Here is a 17,872-nt window from a genome sequence, read left to right on the forward strand (position 1 = left end):
AGCACCGGGCTTGATCTAGTCTCCAGCCCAAGCAAATTCTCTCCACTTTCTTTTTCTTTATTATCCCAACCAACTTACCTTATCAACTCCTTCTTAGAAATTAAAAAAAATTTTTTACATCTTTATTTTTTTTTAAAGATTTTATTTATTTATTTGAGAGAGAGACAGTGAGAGAAAGCATGAGCGAGGAGAAGGTCAGAGAGAGAAGCAGACTTCCCATAGAGCTGGAAGTCCGATGCGGGACTCGATCCCGGGACTCCAGGATCATGACCTGAGCCGAAGGCAGTCGTCCAACCAACTGAGCCACCCAGGCGTCCCTCATCTTTAAAGTCATATTCCATCCCTTCATTGTGTTTACCCTTATATATGTTTTTCATTCTTTAAAATTTTGGGAGGTAGTTTCTTCTAAGAGACCAAAATACACCCAAAGTTAAGTGGGTGACCTGTTCTACTCACCATTATATATATATAATGGTGAGTATATATATATATATATATAATATATTATATATATATAAAATATAAAAAATATTAAAAAGGAGATTATATATATATATTATAATCTCCTTTTTAATATTTTTTCTTTATTTGTTTTCTTTTTTAAATTTTATTCCTGAACTTATTTTTATCCCCTTTCTCCCCCCCATGGTTTGGGGTCTCTTCTGATTTGGTTAAAGCACATTTTCCTGGGGTCTTTGCCACCCTTTTAGTATTTCTTTTTTTTTCTTTTTTTTTTTAAAAGATTTTATTTATTTATTTGACAGATAGAGATCACAAGTAGGCTGAGAGGCAGGCAGAGAGAGAGAGAGAGGAGGAAGCAGGCTCCCTGCTGAGCAGACAGCCCGATGTGGGGCTCGATCCTAGGACCTTGGGATCATGACCGGAGCTGAAGGCAGAGGCTTTAACCCACTGAGCCACCCCGGTGCCCCCCATTTTAGTATTTCAATTGCTCCTTCATATATTCTTATCTGGACAAAATGACAATGCAAAAAAACTCACCACAAAAAAAAAAAAAAAAGAAAAAGAACAAGAGACAGTACCGAAGTCTAGGGACCTAATCAATACAGACATTGGTAATATGTCAGATCTAGAGTTCAGAATGATGATTCTCAAGGTTCTAGCCGGGCTCGAAAAAGGCATGGAAAATATTAGAGAAAACCTGTCCAGAGAAATAAAAGCCCCTTCTGGAGAAATAAAAGAACTAAAATCTAACCAAGTTGAAATTTAAAAAGCTATTAATGAGGTGCAATAAAAAATGGAGGCTCTTACTGATAGGATAAATGAGACAAAAGAAAGGATTAGTGATATAGAAGACCAAATGACAGAGAATAAAGAAGCTGAGAAAGAGAGAAAAACAACTACTGGACCACAAGGGGAGAATTCGAGAGGTAAGTGATACCATAAGATGAAACAACATTAAAATAATTTGAATTCCAGAAGAAAAAGAAAGAGAGAGGGGAACAGATGGTATATTGGAGAGAATTATTGTAGAGAGTTTCCCTAATATGGCAAAGGAAACAAGTATTAAAACCCAGGAGGTACAGAGAACTCCCCTCAAAATCTATAAGAATAGGTCCACACCCCATCATCTAATAGTAAAATGTACAAGTCTTAGCAACAAAGAAAAAAATCCTGAAAGCAGCCCAGGACAAGAAGTCTGTAACATACAATGGTAAAAATATTAGATTGGCAGCAGACTTATCCACAGAGACCTGGCAGGCCAGAAAGAATTGGCATGATATATTCAGAGCACTAAATGAGAAAAACAGGCAGCCAAGAATACTATATTCAGCTAGGCTATCATTGAAAATAGAAGGAGAGTTAAAAAGCTTTCAGGACAAACAAAAACTGAAAAAATTTGCAGACACCAAACCAGCTCTACAGGAAATATTGAAAGGGTCCTCTAAGCAAAGAGAGAGCCTAAAAGTAGTAATCAGAAAGGAAAAGAGACAATATACAGTAACAGTCACCTTCCAGGCAATAAATGACACTAAATTTATCTCTCAACAGTTACCCTGAGTGTAAATGCCCCCAGTCAAAAGACACAGGGTTTCAGAATGGTTAAAAAAACAAAACCCATCAATATGCTGCCTATAAGAAACTCATTTTAGACCCAAAGGCACCTCCGGATTTAAAGTAAGGGGGTGGAAAACAATTTACCATGCTAATGGACATCAGAAGAAAGCTGGAGTGGCAATCCTTAGATCAGACCAATTAGATTTTAAGCCAAAGACTATAATAAGAGATGAGGAAGGGTACTATATCATACTCAAAGGATCTGCCCAACAAGAAGATCTAACAATTTTAAATATCTATGCCCCTAACATGGGAGCAGCCAACTATGTAAACCAATTAATAACAAAATCAAAGAAATACATCGACAATAATACAATAATAGTAGGGGACTTTAACACTCCCCTCACTGAAATGGACAGATCATCCAAGCAAAATACCCACAAGGAAATAAAGGCCTTAAATGACACACTGAACGAGAGGACATCACAGATATATTCAGAATATTCCATCCCAAAGCAAGAGAATACACATTCTTCTCTAGTGCACGTGGAACATTCTCCAGAATAGATCACATTCGGGGTCATAAATCAGGTCTCAACCGGTATCAAAAGATTAGGATCATTCCCTGCATATTTTCAGACCACAATGCTCTGAAGCTAGAACTCAATCACAAGAGGAAATTTGGAAAGAACTCAAATACATGGAGACTAAACAGCATCCTTCTAAAGAATGAATGGGTCAACCAGGAAATGAAAGAAGAATTGAAAAAATTCATTGAAGCAAATGATAATGAAAACACAATTGTGCAAAATCTGTGGGACACAGCAAAGGCAGTCCTGAGAGGAAAATATATAGTGATACAAGCTTTTCTCAAGAAACAAGAAAGGTCTCAAATATACAACCTAACCCTACACTTAAAGGAGCTGGAGAAAGAACAACAAAGAAAGCCTAAACCCAGCAGGAGAAGAAAAATTATAAAGATCAGAGCAGAAATCAATGAAATAGAAACCAAAAGAACAGTAGAACAAATCAATGAAACTAAGAGCTGGTTCTTTGAAAGAATTAATAAGATTGATAAACCCCTGGCCACACATATCAAAAAGAAAAGAGAAAGGACCCAAATAAATAAAATCATGAATGAAATAGAAGAGATCACAACCAACACCAAAGAAATACAAACAATTATAAGAACATATTATAAGCAATTCCATGCCAACAAATTTGACCATTTGAAAGAAATAGATGCATTCCTAGAGATATATGAACTGACAAAACTGAACCAGGAAGAAATAGAAAGCCTGAACAGACCTATAACCAGTAAGAAGATTGAAACAGTCATCAAAAATCTCTAAACAAACAAAAGCCCAGGGCCAGACGGCTTCCCAGGGGAATTCTCCCAAACATTTAAAGAAGAACTAATTCCTGAAAATGTTCCAAAAAATAGAAATGGAAGGAAAACTTCCAAACTCATTTTATGAGGCCAGCATCACCTTGATCCCAATACCAGACAAGGATCCCATCAAAAAAGAGAATTATAGACCAATACCCTTAAAGAACACAGATGCGAAAATTCTCACCAAAATACTGGCCAATAGGATCCAACAGTACATAAAAAGGATTATTCCCCACGACCAAGTGGGATTTATTCCAGGGCTGCAAGGTTAGTTCAACATCTGCAAATCAATCAATGTGATAAAATACATTAATAAAAGAAAGAACAAGAACCATATGATACTCTCAATAGATGCTGAAAAAGCATTTGACAAAGTACAGCATCCCTTCCTGATCAAAACTCTTCAAAGTTTAGGCATAGAGGGCACATACCTCAATATTATCAAAGCCGTCTATGAAAAACCACCACAAATATCATTCTCAATGGAGAAAAACTGAGAGTTTTTCCTCTAAGATCAGGAACACGGCAGGGATGCCCATTATTACTACTGCTATTCAACATAGTACTAGAAGTCCTAGCCTCAGCAATCAGACAACAAAAAAAAATTAAAGGCATCCACATTGGCAAAGAAGAAGTCAAACTATCACTCTTTGCAGATGATATGATACTATATGTGCAAAACCCAAAAGACTCCACTCCAAATCTGCTAGAACTTGTACAGGAATTCAGTCACATATCAGGATATAAAATCAATGCACAGAAATCAGTTGCATTTCTTTACACCAACAACAAGACAGAAGAAAGAGTAATTAAGGAGTCAATCCCATTTACAATTGCACCCCAAACCATAAGATACCTAGGAATAAACCTAACCAAAGAGGCAAAGAATCTATACTCAGGAAACTATAAAGTATTCATGAAAGAAAATAAGGAAGACACAAAGAAATGAAAAAATGTTCAATGCTCCTGAATTGGAAGAACAAATATTGTGAAAATGTCTATGCTACCTAAAGCAATCTACACATTTAATGCAATCCTTATTAAATACCATCTATTTTCTTCAAAGAAATGGAACAAATAATCCTAAAATTTATATGAAACCAGAAAAGACGTCGTTGCCAAGGAATGTTAAAAAAGAAAGCCAAAGTTGGTGGCATCACAATTGCAGACTTCAAGCTCTATTGAAGCTGTCATCATCAAGACAGTATGGTATTGGCACAAAAACAGACACATAGATCAATGGAGCAGAATAGAGAGCCCAGAAATAGACTCTCAACTCTATGGTCAACTAATATTCAACAAAGAAGGAAAAAATGTCCAATGGAAAAAAGACAGCCTCTTCAACAAATGATGTTGGGAAAATTGGACAGCCACATGCAGAAAAATGAAATTGGACCATTTCCTTACACTACACACGAAAATAGACTCAAAATGGATGAAGGACCTCAATGTGCGAAAGGAATCCATCAAAATCCTTGAGGCAAACACAGGCAGCAACCTCTTCAACATCAGTCAAAGCAACTTCTTCCTAGGAACAACACCAAAGGCAAGGGAAGCAAGGGCAAAAATGAACTATTGGGACCTCATCAAGATCCAAAGCTTTTGCATAGCAAAGGAAGGAGTTAACAAAACCAAAAGACAAATGACAGAATGGGAGAAGATATTTGCAAACAATATATCAGATAAAGGGCTAGTATCCAAAATCTGTAAAGAGCTTAGCAAACTCAACACCCAAAGAGCAAATAATCCAATCAAGAAATGGGCGGAGGACATGAACAGACATTTCTGCAAAGAAGACATCCAGATGGCCAACAGACACATGAAAAAGTGCTCCACATCACTCGGCATCAGGGAAATACAAATCAAAACCACAATGAGATGCTACCTCACACCAGTCAGAATGGCTAAAACTAACAAGTCAGGAAATGACAGATGATGGCGAGGAAGCAGAGAAAGGGGAACCCTCCTATACTGGTGGTGGTAATGCAAGCTGGTACAACCACTCTGGAAAACAGCATGGAGGTTCCTCAAAAAGTTGAAAATAGAGCTACGTTACGACCCAGCAATTGCACTACAGGGTATTTACCCTAAAGATACAAATGTACTGATCTGAAGGGGCATATGAACCCGAATGTTTATAGCAGCAATGTCCACAATATCCAACCTATGGAAAGAACCTAGATGTCCATCAACAGATGAATGCATAAAGAAGATGTGGGATATATAGATATATATATATATATATATATATATATATATATATATATATATATATATACTATGCAGCCATCAAAAGAAATGAAATCATGCCATTTGCTATGATGTGGTTGGAACTAGAGGGTATCATGCTTAGTGAAAAGTCAATTGGAGAAAGACAACTATCATATGCTCTCCCTGATCTGAGGAAGTGGAGATGCAATGGGAGGGTTAGGGGGGTAGGAAAAGAATAAATGAAACAAGATGGGATAGGGAGGGAGACAAACCCAAAGAGACTTTTAATGTCACAAAACAAACTAAGGGTTGCCAGGGGGGAGGGGTGTAGGGAGAGGGTGGTGGGGTTATGGACATTGGGAAGGGTATGTGCTATGGTGAGTGCTGTGAAGTGTGTAAACCTGGTGATTCACATACCTGTACCCCTGGGGCTAATAATACATTATATGTTTATAAAAAATTTTAAAAAATAATTTAAAAAATGAACTATTGGGACTTCATCAAAATAAAAAGCTTTTGCACAGCAAAGAAAACAGTCAGTAAAACCAAAAGACAACAAACAGAAGGAGAGAAGATATTTTCAAATGACATAACAGATAAAGGGCTAGTATCCAAAATCTATAAAGAACTTCTCAAACTCAACACCCAAAGAACAAATAATCCAATCAAGAAAAAGCAGACTCCTCCTCCACTGTTGGTGGGTATGCATGCTGGTGGAGCCACTCTGGAAAACAGCATGGAGGTTCCTTAAAAGGCTGAAAGCTACCCTATAACCCAGCAATCGCAGCACTGGGTATTTGCCCTAAAGATACAAATGTAGTGATCTGAAGGGGCACGTGCACCCAAATGTTTATAGTATCAATGTCCACAATGGCCAAACCATGGAAAGAGCCTAGATGTCCATCAACAGATGAATGGACAAAGAAGAAGTGATATATATATATATATCTATATAGATATATATATCTGAAGGGGCACATGAACCTGTGTGTGTGTGTGTGTGTGTGTGTATATATATATATATATATATATATACACAATGGAATACTATGCAGTCATCAAAAGAAATGAAATCTTGCCATTTGCAACAACGTGGATGGAACTAGAGGGTATTATGCTGAGCGAAATAAGTCAATCAGAGAAAGACAATCATCATATGATCTCTCTGATATGAGGAATTTGTGAGCAGTGCAGGGCGTTTGGGGGATAGGGAGGGAAAAAATGAAACAAGATGGGATTTGGAGGGAGACAAACCATAAGGGACTGTTAATCTCAAAAAACAAACTGAGGGTTTCTGGAAGGTAAAGGAAGGTATGGAGAGGTTGACTGGGTTATGGACCTTGGGAAGGGTATGTGCTATGGTCAGTGCTATGAAATGTTAAGCCTGATGATCCACAGACTTCTTCCCTTGGGGCAAATAATACACTATGTGTTAATAAAAATAATTTTAAAAAAAGTTCAATCTTCCAGTTATAAAATGAATACAATACAGAGATATAGTATACCATAGAGAATACAGTCAATAATACTGTAATACATGTGGTGTTTGGTGACAGATGGTAACTTGACTTACTGTGGTGAGCATTTTCTAATGTATATAAATCCTGAATCATGCTGTTATGCCCCCGAAACTAATACAATACTGCATTGTCCATTATTTGTCAATAAAAATGTAAATCGGATCATGTCATTCTTAACATCTTCCAATAAGTTGCATATTTCTTGGAATAGAGTTCAAATTCCTTGATGTGGCCTTAGAAAATCCTATGATATGGCCACCAGTTACTTCTCTGTCTTCCTCTTCTATTATCTACACCCTCACACATCCAGCTCTAGCATCCAGACCTCCTTGCTATACCTCAAACATATGGGGCATGTGCCTGCCATGAGGCTTGGCGTTTCCTGTTTTCTCTGCCTGGAATGCCGCACTCTTCCTCCAGAAAGCCAAACATCCCAAGTCGTTCCTTCAGTCAGCGTAAAATAGAATTCCCTCCCTACAAATGCTTTTACTACTTTGTCTTCTCTTCATAGTACTCCTCACCACTTATCATATGACACACTTATCTATTTATTATTAATCTTTTCCAATGAACATGTAAGCTCCATGTGAGTTGGAACTTTTTTTTTCAGTTGTTTTTCATTTGTTTATTTACTTTTTTGGTTTTCTGTAATATTTTAATTTTCTGTAATATTACAATCAACTAAAAAGTAGAAGAAAAATGGACACATGAATCCTGCATTATTTCATAGAACAAATTTTTAGAAATATTATAATGAAGTCAAAAGTTACGGATATTTTTAAAGCACTGCCATATGCTACAAACTTAATTTCTAAAAATGTCTACAATTTAAATTCTCACCAGGAGGTTATAAATGTACTGGTATCCCTGTAAACCTGTGAACCATTTGGCATTAGGATTTATTTCTTCATTCTTCATTTGCTGGAGTAAATGGTGTCTTGCTCTAATTTGAATTAATTTGAGTTCTACTATGTATTGATTTTAGCTAAATAAACAGTTTTACTATACCTAGTGTGAGTGAAAGAAATGTATCTCCAGAGTTACCAGTGAAGCTTTGAGAAAGGCTGGGTTAGACTAGGTTATGAAGGGGATTAGACTTGTGGAAAGAGTGATGTCCTTCAATTCTCTCCAATTCTCCTGAAAATGCTTTCCTTTCTAAATCTTCATTTTTTATTTGTTCCCTACAGTTAGCTTATATGATTAAATTATAGTCTCTTAATTTCATTTAAATTTTTCTCTATTACTGATTCATCCAAGGCTTTAGCAGTTTACTCCATGAGACTTCATTTCCCCAACCATCCGTCCATCCATCCATCCATCCATCCATCCATCTTACTATCTAATATACAGTTATTCATTTTCTGCTTGGTGTCGTTCCACGGATACAAAAGTTAATATAACATCTCTCTGTTTCTATCTTCAAAACTCACAATGCAGTAAAATAATTATGCTTTAAAAAGCAAACAATGACTTCTGGTTTCAGTTGAGACATGATAAAGAGCTTAGGGGATATCACTCCTATCCTTACAACAAGGAAAAGCTAAACAAGCTGAAAATCAACTTTTCCTAACATTCTAACAATTAAGGTTGCAGGACAAACCTCCACCTGAAAATCTGAAGAGACAGGCTCAGAGGCACAGCCCAGATCTACTTACTTAGAGAATCAATTCATCTTTTCTTTCCCTTAGTTTCAAACCTAACAAAATATATACAGGTCTGTGTGGGGAAAAAAATGAAAAACACTGACAAAATAAATCAGATAAAATTTTCAAATAGAGACATAGTTCATGTTTGTGGACTGGAATGCTCACTATTTTTAAGGTGCCACTTTGTTTCAATTTAATCTTCAGATTCATTGCAATGCCAGTCAAAATCCCAGCAACCAATTTTGTAGATACAGACAGAATGTAGTACATACTAGCTAACTGAACTTAAATAATAAAAAAAGAATGATTCTAGAGTTCATATGGAAAGGCAAAAGACCCATAATAACCAACATAATACTAAAGAACAACAAAGTTGGAAGGTTCACACTGCAGGACTTCAAGATTTACTTTAAAGCTACATAGGAATAAAGTTAGTACAGTACTGGTAAAAGAACAGACAAATAGATGACCAGAACAGAATACAGAGCCCAGAAACAGACCCACATAAATATCAGCAATTGATCTTGACAAAGGTACAAAGAGTATTTAATAGAAAAAAAGATAGCTTCCCCCCAACATTGTTTTACATAACCAGTTGTTGTGTAAAAAGAAATCCACTGAACCTAGACTTTATCTCTGATGATAAAGCTAATTATAAAGTGCCCCCCCCACCACTTCATACCGTTCTTTGGAAAGAAGTTAGTAAATGTAGCCCAAACTTAAAGAGTAAGGAGTCATGTTTCACCTTATTCAGGGTAAAAAACATAAATTATTTGGAATTTCTTGGCAGGGGATGCTTTTTTATATCCCTTATTTATTCAATCATTCATTTATATCAGCATATGGGTGTAGTTTTTTGTACTTCAAGATATAATCCAATGCTATTTAATTTATTTTGTTGCAAAAATGTTCCATATCTGGCCACTGGGAACTCTTTCAGTGTCCCTTTAGCACCTGTCCATCATTATGTGTACCCTTAAATGCATATTACTAACTGGAAGAATCCAGTCTAAAAAGGTAATAGACTGCATGACTCCATTTATATGACATTCTAGAAAAGGCTAAATAATAGAGATGTTAAATAGATTAATTATTGCCAGATATGATGAAAATGACATTTTTATCTCTGGTTTTCCTCCTCCAAACCTAAAATCCTGGTCCAACCATCCAAAACAAAACAAACAAACAAACAAACAAAACACAAAACATCAATTCAGGAACAGTTGTAAAATGTCTGACCATTACTTAAAACTGTCAAGGTCATAAAAAGCAGGAGAGTTTGAGACACTCTCACAGTCTAGAGATGGTTACCAAGATATGACAACTAAATGTAATATGATAACTTGGATGGGATTCTGAGACACAAGAAGGGTATTAGTTAAAAAGGAAAGAAAATCTGAAAAAAGTGTAGACTTCAGTTAATCATGTGTCAATATTGCTTCATTAGTTGTGACAAATATATTGTACCAATGCAAGGCATCAATAACAAGGGGACGGGGACAGGCAGCAATCCATGGAATTTTATTCAGTGATGTGGGAGAGTTTAAATTGTTTTCAAGAACTCTGAATAAAGGCAATAGAACAAGAGAGATGAAAGACACATCGGTCACCTCCCCAAAGGGCTTCTAGCTTGGCTGTCTTCTAATCTAAGTTCTATAATATTGTCCTTTGATCTTCTAAAGAACAAACTCAAACCTCGTATTTGTTCTAAGGATCAAAGATAATGCCGTTAAATTTATTTAACACAGTATTTGTTACATAGAAGAAACCAACAAATGTGGCTATTATTTTGTTACTTTCCAACTTAAATCTATTCAAAGGTTCCAACTTCTGCCCATCACCCAGCTGATTCCTTAATGACGTCCTCGGGACAAGTCTCTTCCCTCCTCTACAATGATCGCGTCCTGCCCAAGCCCTTCCTTTACACTAAGTTCACTCATTCTTGCAGTTAAACTAGATAACCTGGAGCAGGCTGGTTCTCTCTTCTGTGCTTTTTACTCTAGTATTTATTACATCTAGAAAAGCCTCCTTGCTTACCCTCATCAGGTAAAATTCTATGCAATTCCCAAGGTCCACTCAAATAGAGCCTTCCCTTATGAAGGCTTCTCTAACTCCCCCATGAGTGGGCTTTCCTTCCAAGGAGCTCTCAATGTCTGGTATCTTTTCTTGTGATTAATTGTGTTCTGGTATTAGTCTTTCCTATTATTTCATAAAGATCCTGAAGGATAGATTCTCTGCTTATACTCCTTTTGTTTCCCTGGCCATACATTTTACACCTGCCACATGTGGAATGTATCATTTGTACTGGAAATAAAGTAAGGGAAAGTGAATTTAACTTTAAAAATATTTATTTTTGAGTATTTCTTTGATTTAATTTTTTACAAAGGATTTTATTTGACAAAGAGAGAGAGAGATCACAAGCAGGCAGAGAGGCAGGAAGAGGGGGGCGGGAAGCAGCACCCTGCTGAGCAGAGAGCCTGATGTGCGGCTTGATCTCAGGACCTGAGATCATCACCTGAGCTGAAGGCAGAGGCTTTAACCCACTGAGCCACCCAGGCGCCCCTTTTTCTTTGATATTTATAATAAATGGCCACTTTGCTCTGATAATAGGTATGATTAAAGTTTGCATTTCAGAGGCTAATATATTACTTTTAAAAGACTAAATTAAGAGTCCATATCTTGATTGAAGCCACACATCTAGTAGTTGCTCTAAGAATAAATAAGAAGAAAATATGTAATTTGTATAAAAGAATTTTAAATTTGTTATTGTATATTTAAAAATCACAATGCTTAGAAACCTTGAGAATGTATTAAATTTCAAAAACAACAGAGGACACAGAAACTTCAAATATCACTTTCTCTGTTTTTAATTAACAGCTAGTGTGAGCACAAAAATTATTTCAAACTACCAGTCTATATTTTACATCCAAGTACATGTTTATATACATTTAGAGTAGAAAATGGCTAAAACTCAATTTATTTATTTTTTATTATTTCATTTACTTATTTGAGAGAGAGAGAGTGAGACTGAGAGAGACCAAGTGGGCAGAGGGAGAGGGATAAGCAGACTCCGCACTGAGCAAGGATCCCAGGACCCTGAGATCATGACCTGAGCTGAAGGCAGACACTTAACTGACTGAGCCACCCAGCCACCCCTCAATTTATTTTTCTTCCAGAAATCTTTGACCCCAACTTTTATGTTTTTATTCTTTTTTTTTTTTTTTAAGATTTTAATTTATTCATTTGAGAGAGAGCGTGAGTGGGGCGGGGCAGGCAGAGGCAGAGAGAGAAGCAGACTCCCCGCTGAGCAGGGAGCCCAATGTGGGTTCTATCCCAGGACCTGGAGATCATGACTTGAGACGAAGGCAGATGCTTAACCAAGTGAGCCACCCAGGTGACCTACAATAGAACTTGGTGCTTGCCCCATGACCCCAATTTTTTAAAAAATGAAGTAAAAAACTCAAGAGACTAATGGTATTTGAGGTGAGACTCCTGGAACCGGCAACCTTACCCATTCCTCCACCAATGACATACATGGGCCCAGTCCCTTAATTATGCCCACAGGAAGCAATGCTGCATTGCCAACAAATTCTGAATGTGAAAACTTTATAAAAGCAACTCAGCTTCAGACTTAACTATGTTAAATAATGCAAATATATTTTATTCACATGGAAAAAAAATGTTAGTAAAAATTTAGTCTAGTTGCAAAAATGTCTGACTGGAATGGTCTGTGAAGTGCAGTTATGAAATAAAGACATGTGGAATGGTAGAATCCATTTTAATCCTATTAATTCTTTAGCATGTTCAGAATTCAAATTTGAGTATTAAAGTTTGAAGAGACAAAAGCTATGAATAACAAATGGTTGCCTCCCGACATTTTTATTTATTTTTTCCAGAAATTTGTATTTAAATAATTAATAACAGAACTATTTGAAGTTAATTTTTATTGATTAAAATGGTGGAAGTAGTAAAAATTTGTAAATTAAGGCATATAAATGAAGCCAACTTTCCTAAGAATGGAACAAAGTTGCTAAAAAAAAAACAATACTTGTATCAATGATACTAAATTATCACCTTAAGTTAACAAGTATGCAGTGGCAGGGAAACATACAGTATTAGAGAAATAAAAGCTTCATGGTAATATTTGTTTCCCTTTTTAATCTTCTCTGTGACCTCCTCCTTTCTTCAGATAATACAACAACAGCATCAGTATGTGGGTACCAGGTTGGACGTAGTAATGAACATCATCATTCTATCTGCCTTATATCAAAAGAATCTATTATAAATCAAGAGCTCATTTTAGCTCTAAGTGGGCTCTTTAGAAATTTACTCTTATTAATGAGATACCACCTCACAACAGTCAGAATGGCTAAAATCAACGACAACAAACAAGTGGTGGTGAGGATATGCAAAAAACCGAACTGTCTTACAAACTGGTGCAGCCACTGTGGAAACAGTATGGGGTTTCCTCAAAAAGTTAAATATAGAACTACCGTACAATCCAGCAATCACACTATTGGGTATTTAATCCCCACATATGAAAACACTAATTTAAATTCATGAACTCATGTTTATAGCAGCATTGTTTACAGTAGCCAAGATATGGAAGCAACCCAAGTGTCCAATCAATACAGGAATGCATAAAGAAGAGGTGGGGTGTGTGTGTGTGTGTGTGTGTGTGTGTGTAATTCAGCCATGAAAAAGAATGAAATCTTGCCATTACATCAACATGGATGGAACTAGAGGGTATAATGCTAAGTGAAATAAGTCTGTCAGGGAAAAACAAATACATTATGATTTCACTTGTAAGTGGAATTTAAGAAACAAAACAAATGAGATATGGACCCACAATTCTATGGTCAAATAATCTTCAACAAAGCAGGAAAAAATATACAGTGGAAAAAAGACAGTCTCTTCAATAAATGGTGCTGGGAAAACTGGACAGCTATATGTAGAAGAATGAAACTCGACCATTCTCCTACACCTTACACAAAGATAAACTCAAAATGGATAAAAGACCTCAACATGAGACAAGAATCCATCAGAATCCTAGAGGAGAACATAGGCAGTAACCTCTTTGATATCAGCCACAGCAACTTCTTTCAAAATATGTCTCCAAAGGCAAAGGAAACAAAAGCGAAAATGAACTTTTGGGATTTCATCAAGATCAAAAGGTTTTGCACAGCAAAGGAAACAGTCAAAGAAACAAAGAGCAACCCAAGGAATGGGAGAAGATATTTGCAAATGACAGTATAAACAAAAGGTTGATATCCAGGATCTATAAAGAACTTCTCAAACTCAACACACAACAAATAATCATGTCAAAAAATGGGCAGAAGGCATGAACAGATACTTCTCCAATGAAGGCATACAAATGGCTATCAGACACGTGAAAAAATGTTCATCATCACTAGCCATCAGGGAGATTGAAATTAAAACCACATTGAGATACCACCTTACACCAGTTAGAATGGCCAAAATTAGCAAGACAGGAAACAATGTGTGTTGGAGAGGATGTGGAGAAAGGGGAACCCTCTTCCACTGTTGATGGGAATGCAAGTTGGTGCAGCCACTTTGGAGAACAGTGTGGAGATTCCTCAAGAAATTAAAAATAGAGCTTCCCTATGACCCTGCAATTGCACTACTGGGTATTTATCCCAAAGATACAGATGTAGTGAAAAGAAGGGCCATCTGTACCCCAATGTTTATAGCAGCAATGGCCACGGTCGCCATACTGTGGAAAGAACCAAGATGCTCTTTAACGGATGAATGGATAAGGAAGATGTGGTTCATATACACTATGGAGTATTATGCCTCCATCAGAAAGGATGAATACCCAACTTTTGTATCAACATGGATGGGACTGGAAGAGATTATGCTGAGTGAAATAAGTCAAGCAGAGAGAGTCAATTATCATATGGTTTCACTTATTTGTGGAGCATAACAAGTAACATGGAGGACAAGGGGTGATGGAGAGGAGAAGGGAGTTGAGGGAAATTGGAAGTGGAGGTGAACCATGAGAGACTATGGACTCTGAAAAACAATCTGAGGGTTTTGAAGGGGTGGGGGGTGGGAGGTCGGGGGAGCTAGGTGGTGGGTATTAAGGATGGCACATATTGCATGGAGCACTGGGTGTGGTGCATAAACAATGAATTCTGTTACACTGGAAAGAAATTTAAAAAAAAAAGAAAATGGAAAAAGAGAGGGAGAGAAACCAAGAAACAGACTGTGAACTATCGAGAACACACTGCTAGAGGATGGGTGAAATAGTAATGGGGATTAAAGAGCACAGTCATCAAGAAAGGGGAGCCCTCCTACACTGTTGGTGGGAATGCAAGCTGGTGCAACCACTCTGGAAAACATTATAGAGGTTCCTCAAAAAGTTGAAAATCGAGCTACCCTGTGTCCCAGCAACCGCACTACTGGGTATTTACCCTAAAGATACAACTGTAGTGATCCGAAGGGGCACGTGCACCAAATGTTTATAGCAGCAATGTCCACAATAGCCAAACTATGGTAAGAGTCTAGTTGTCCATCAACATATGAATAAATAAAGAAGATGTTGTGTGTGTGTGTGTGTGTATATTTGAATATATATTTTCAATATATCCATTTTTGATGGGTATATATATATCCATCAAAAAAAGAAATCTTGCCATCTGGAATGATGTGGATGGAAATAGAGGGTATTATGCCAAATGAAATAAGTCAATCAGAGAAAGTCAATTATCATACAATCTCACTGATATGAGGAATTTGAGAAACAAGACAGAGAATCATAGGGAAAGGGAGGGGAAAATAAACAGGGAGGGGGAAAAAAAAACCAGAGAGGGAGAGAAACCACAGGAGACTCTTAATCTCATGAAACAAACTGAGGGTTGCTGGGAAGGATAGTGCGATTGGGTGATGGACATTGGGGAGGGTATGTGCTATGGTGAGTGCTGTGAATTGTGTAAGACTGATGAATCACAGACCCATACCCTTGAAATAAATAATATATTACATCCTAATAAATTTTAAAAAAAGAGTACACTCATCATGATGAGCACCAAGTAATGTATCAAATTGTTGAGTCACTATATTGTACTCCTGAAACTAACATAACACTGGATGTTTAACTACACTGGAATTAAAATTGAAAATGTAATTTTAAAAAAGCCAATAGAGATGCACCTTGGTAAACAGTCAGAGGAGTGCCATCTCTTCTCCGCAGAAATCATAATTCTAATTTAAAGAGTGCAGTATTTTCTTTTTGCTGTTATTAAGCTCACTTTTATTTTCACTTACTTTGAATGAAACCTGCTGTTCAAACAACTGAGGTGCTCAAACGTAGCAGACACGGACCAGGAATCTGACAGGAGCTGTGCTACCTCCTGGCATGCTCCCGCTAACTTTAAATTTAAAGTGTTCCTTATGACGACAATATGGAGTAAAGTCATTAGCTCCCTGCGCTCTGTCTTCTGAACATAAAGCTTTACCAATTCTGCTCTCTCAGAAAGGTTGCCAGTGACTTCCTACTACAAAAGTGCTACAATTTCCCCTCGCTCTCAGTCTTCTCTCTTTAACAAGCCACTGATGAACCTCTCTCCCTAAAACCCTCTGTTTCATGCCTCCACACTCCATCTACTTCACTGCCTGTCCCACTAGCTCCTGAGCTCTTCTCTGCCATCGCCCCCCCGAACTCTACGGTGAAGAGGTCTCGTGATATCTGTCTTTGCTATGGCTCCCACTTGCCTTTACTCTTCCTATATGCTTTCCTCTTTGGCAAGCTCATCTAACGTCAAAGCTCTGATTTCCAATTGTATAGCTCATTCACTAGTTGACTCAGCACTTGGGGAAAAGTACCAAAGAAAGGTAGCAGCCCTTTCTTTAAGAAGAGTGAAGTCTGTTTAATAGGCAAAATAGGCAAATCAATGGGCACTCAACTACACCATGTAATAAGAATTCCAATGAGGTATACGGGCAGCGTTCTGGAAACACATTACAAAGACACCCAATCCAATGTTGGGAGGCCAGGAAAGTCCTCTGAACGAGTTGACCTCTAACTTAAACCCTAAATAAGAGGCAGGAGCTATGAAGCAAAGAGGAGGCTGCAAGCCAAAAAAACAGCACATGGAAATGCTTGGGACCAAGAGGATAGTGTCATTTAACAAGCCGCCAGCAATCCAGTGGCTGAGAGACACACTGTGGGGCAGGAAGTGCTGAGTTGAGCAGACTCAATGGTGAACACAGCTACATGGAAATGAGTTTCACATTCAAGCGAAATAGTTTGGACTTTATCCTATGGGCAATGGGGGTTCTGTTAGAGTTATGAAATCTCCAAAGAGACGTGCTCAGATGAAGTTGTAGAAAGGTCATTTTAGACACAGTGAAATGAATGTATGGGTGTGGGAGAAAGAAGTCTATGAGTTAGATGATTGTGGTTGTTCCCAGGGACATGAGACTGTGGTTGGAATAAGGTACAGGGGTCTTTATTACTTTTTTTTCTCATTGAGGCATTTTACTCGCACAAATGTATTGTATCCCTAGGAAAAGAGTCCTAGGATTTTCCCTCCAGTGTGCTTCTGTCTTTGCTTTTTAATGCTCCATGATGCCAGGTAAGGTTGTTAGTCCAATGAACCCAAACTAGCAAGATCGGACCAGACTGCTCTGCCATTTTTCTAGATCTTTGAGTTGTACCTCAAATCTGGGGCTGATCGCTCCGCACTTGTATAATCTGCCGGTGAGGTTCACAACAACCTTCCCAGCTCTACGGTCATCATGGATTTCAAATTCACTGAGGTAGTAACCACGCTTCATCATCACAGTTAGAAACTGCACAATGACCTTGGAGCATAGCCTAGGAAGAACCTGGCATTGGCCTCTCTTTTTGGCATTGTCACTGATCTTGAGAGCATCTGCCAGGACATTCATGTGCACCATCATGGCATCAGGGGAAAAGGGTAGAGAGAGCAGTGGAGGGATATTGAGGAGGAGGAGTCTATACAGATTTGGGGATAAACCGAAGAGGTCAATTTTTGATTTGTTGAATAAATAAAATGCCTGTTAAGAATGCAAGTGAAAAATCTCAACAAGATAGTTGGATC

General features: G+C 37.5%; 1 protein-coding gene and 1 pseudogene across 6 annotated transcripts in view; both read right to left on the minus strand.

Annotated features, from left to right (window-relative positions):
* The window catches only part of RGS7 (regulator of G protein signaling 7), a 501,886-nt gene that overhangs the window by 144,233 nt on the left and 339,781 nt on the right, over positions 1-17,872 (minus strand). The window lies entirely within an intron of this gene.
* Positions 17,312-17,708, minus strand: LOC131815183 (small ribosomal subunit protein uS8-like; annotated as a pseudogene).

This window comes from Mustela lutreola, chromosome 14 (assembly GCF_030435805.1).
Source record: "Mustela lutreola isolate mMusLut2 chromosome 14, mMusLut2.pri, whole genome shotgun sequence".
In the NCBI taxonomy this organism is placed as follows: Eukaryota; Metazoa; Chordata; class Mammalia; order Carnivora; family Mustelidae; genus Mustela; species Mustela lutreola.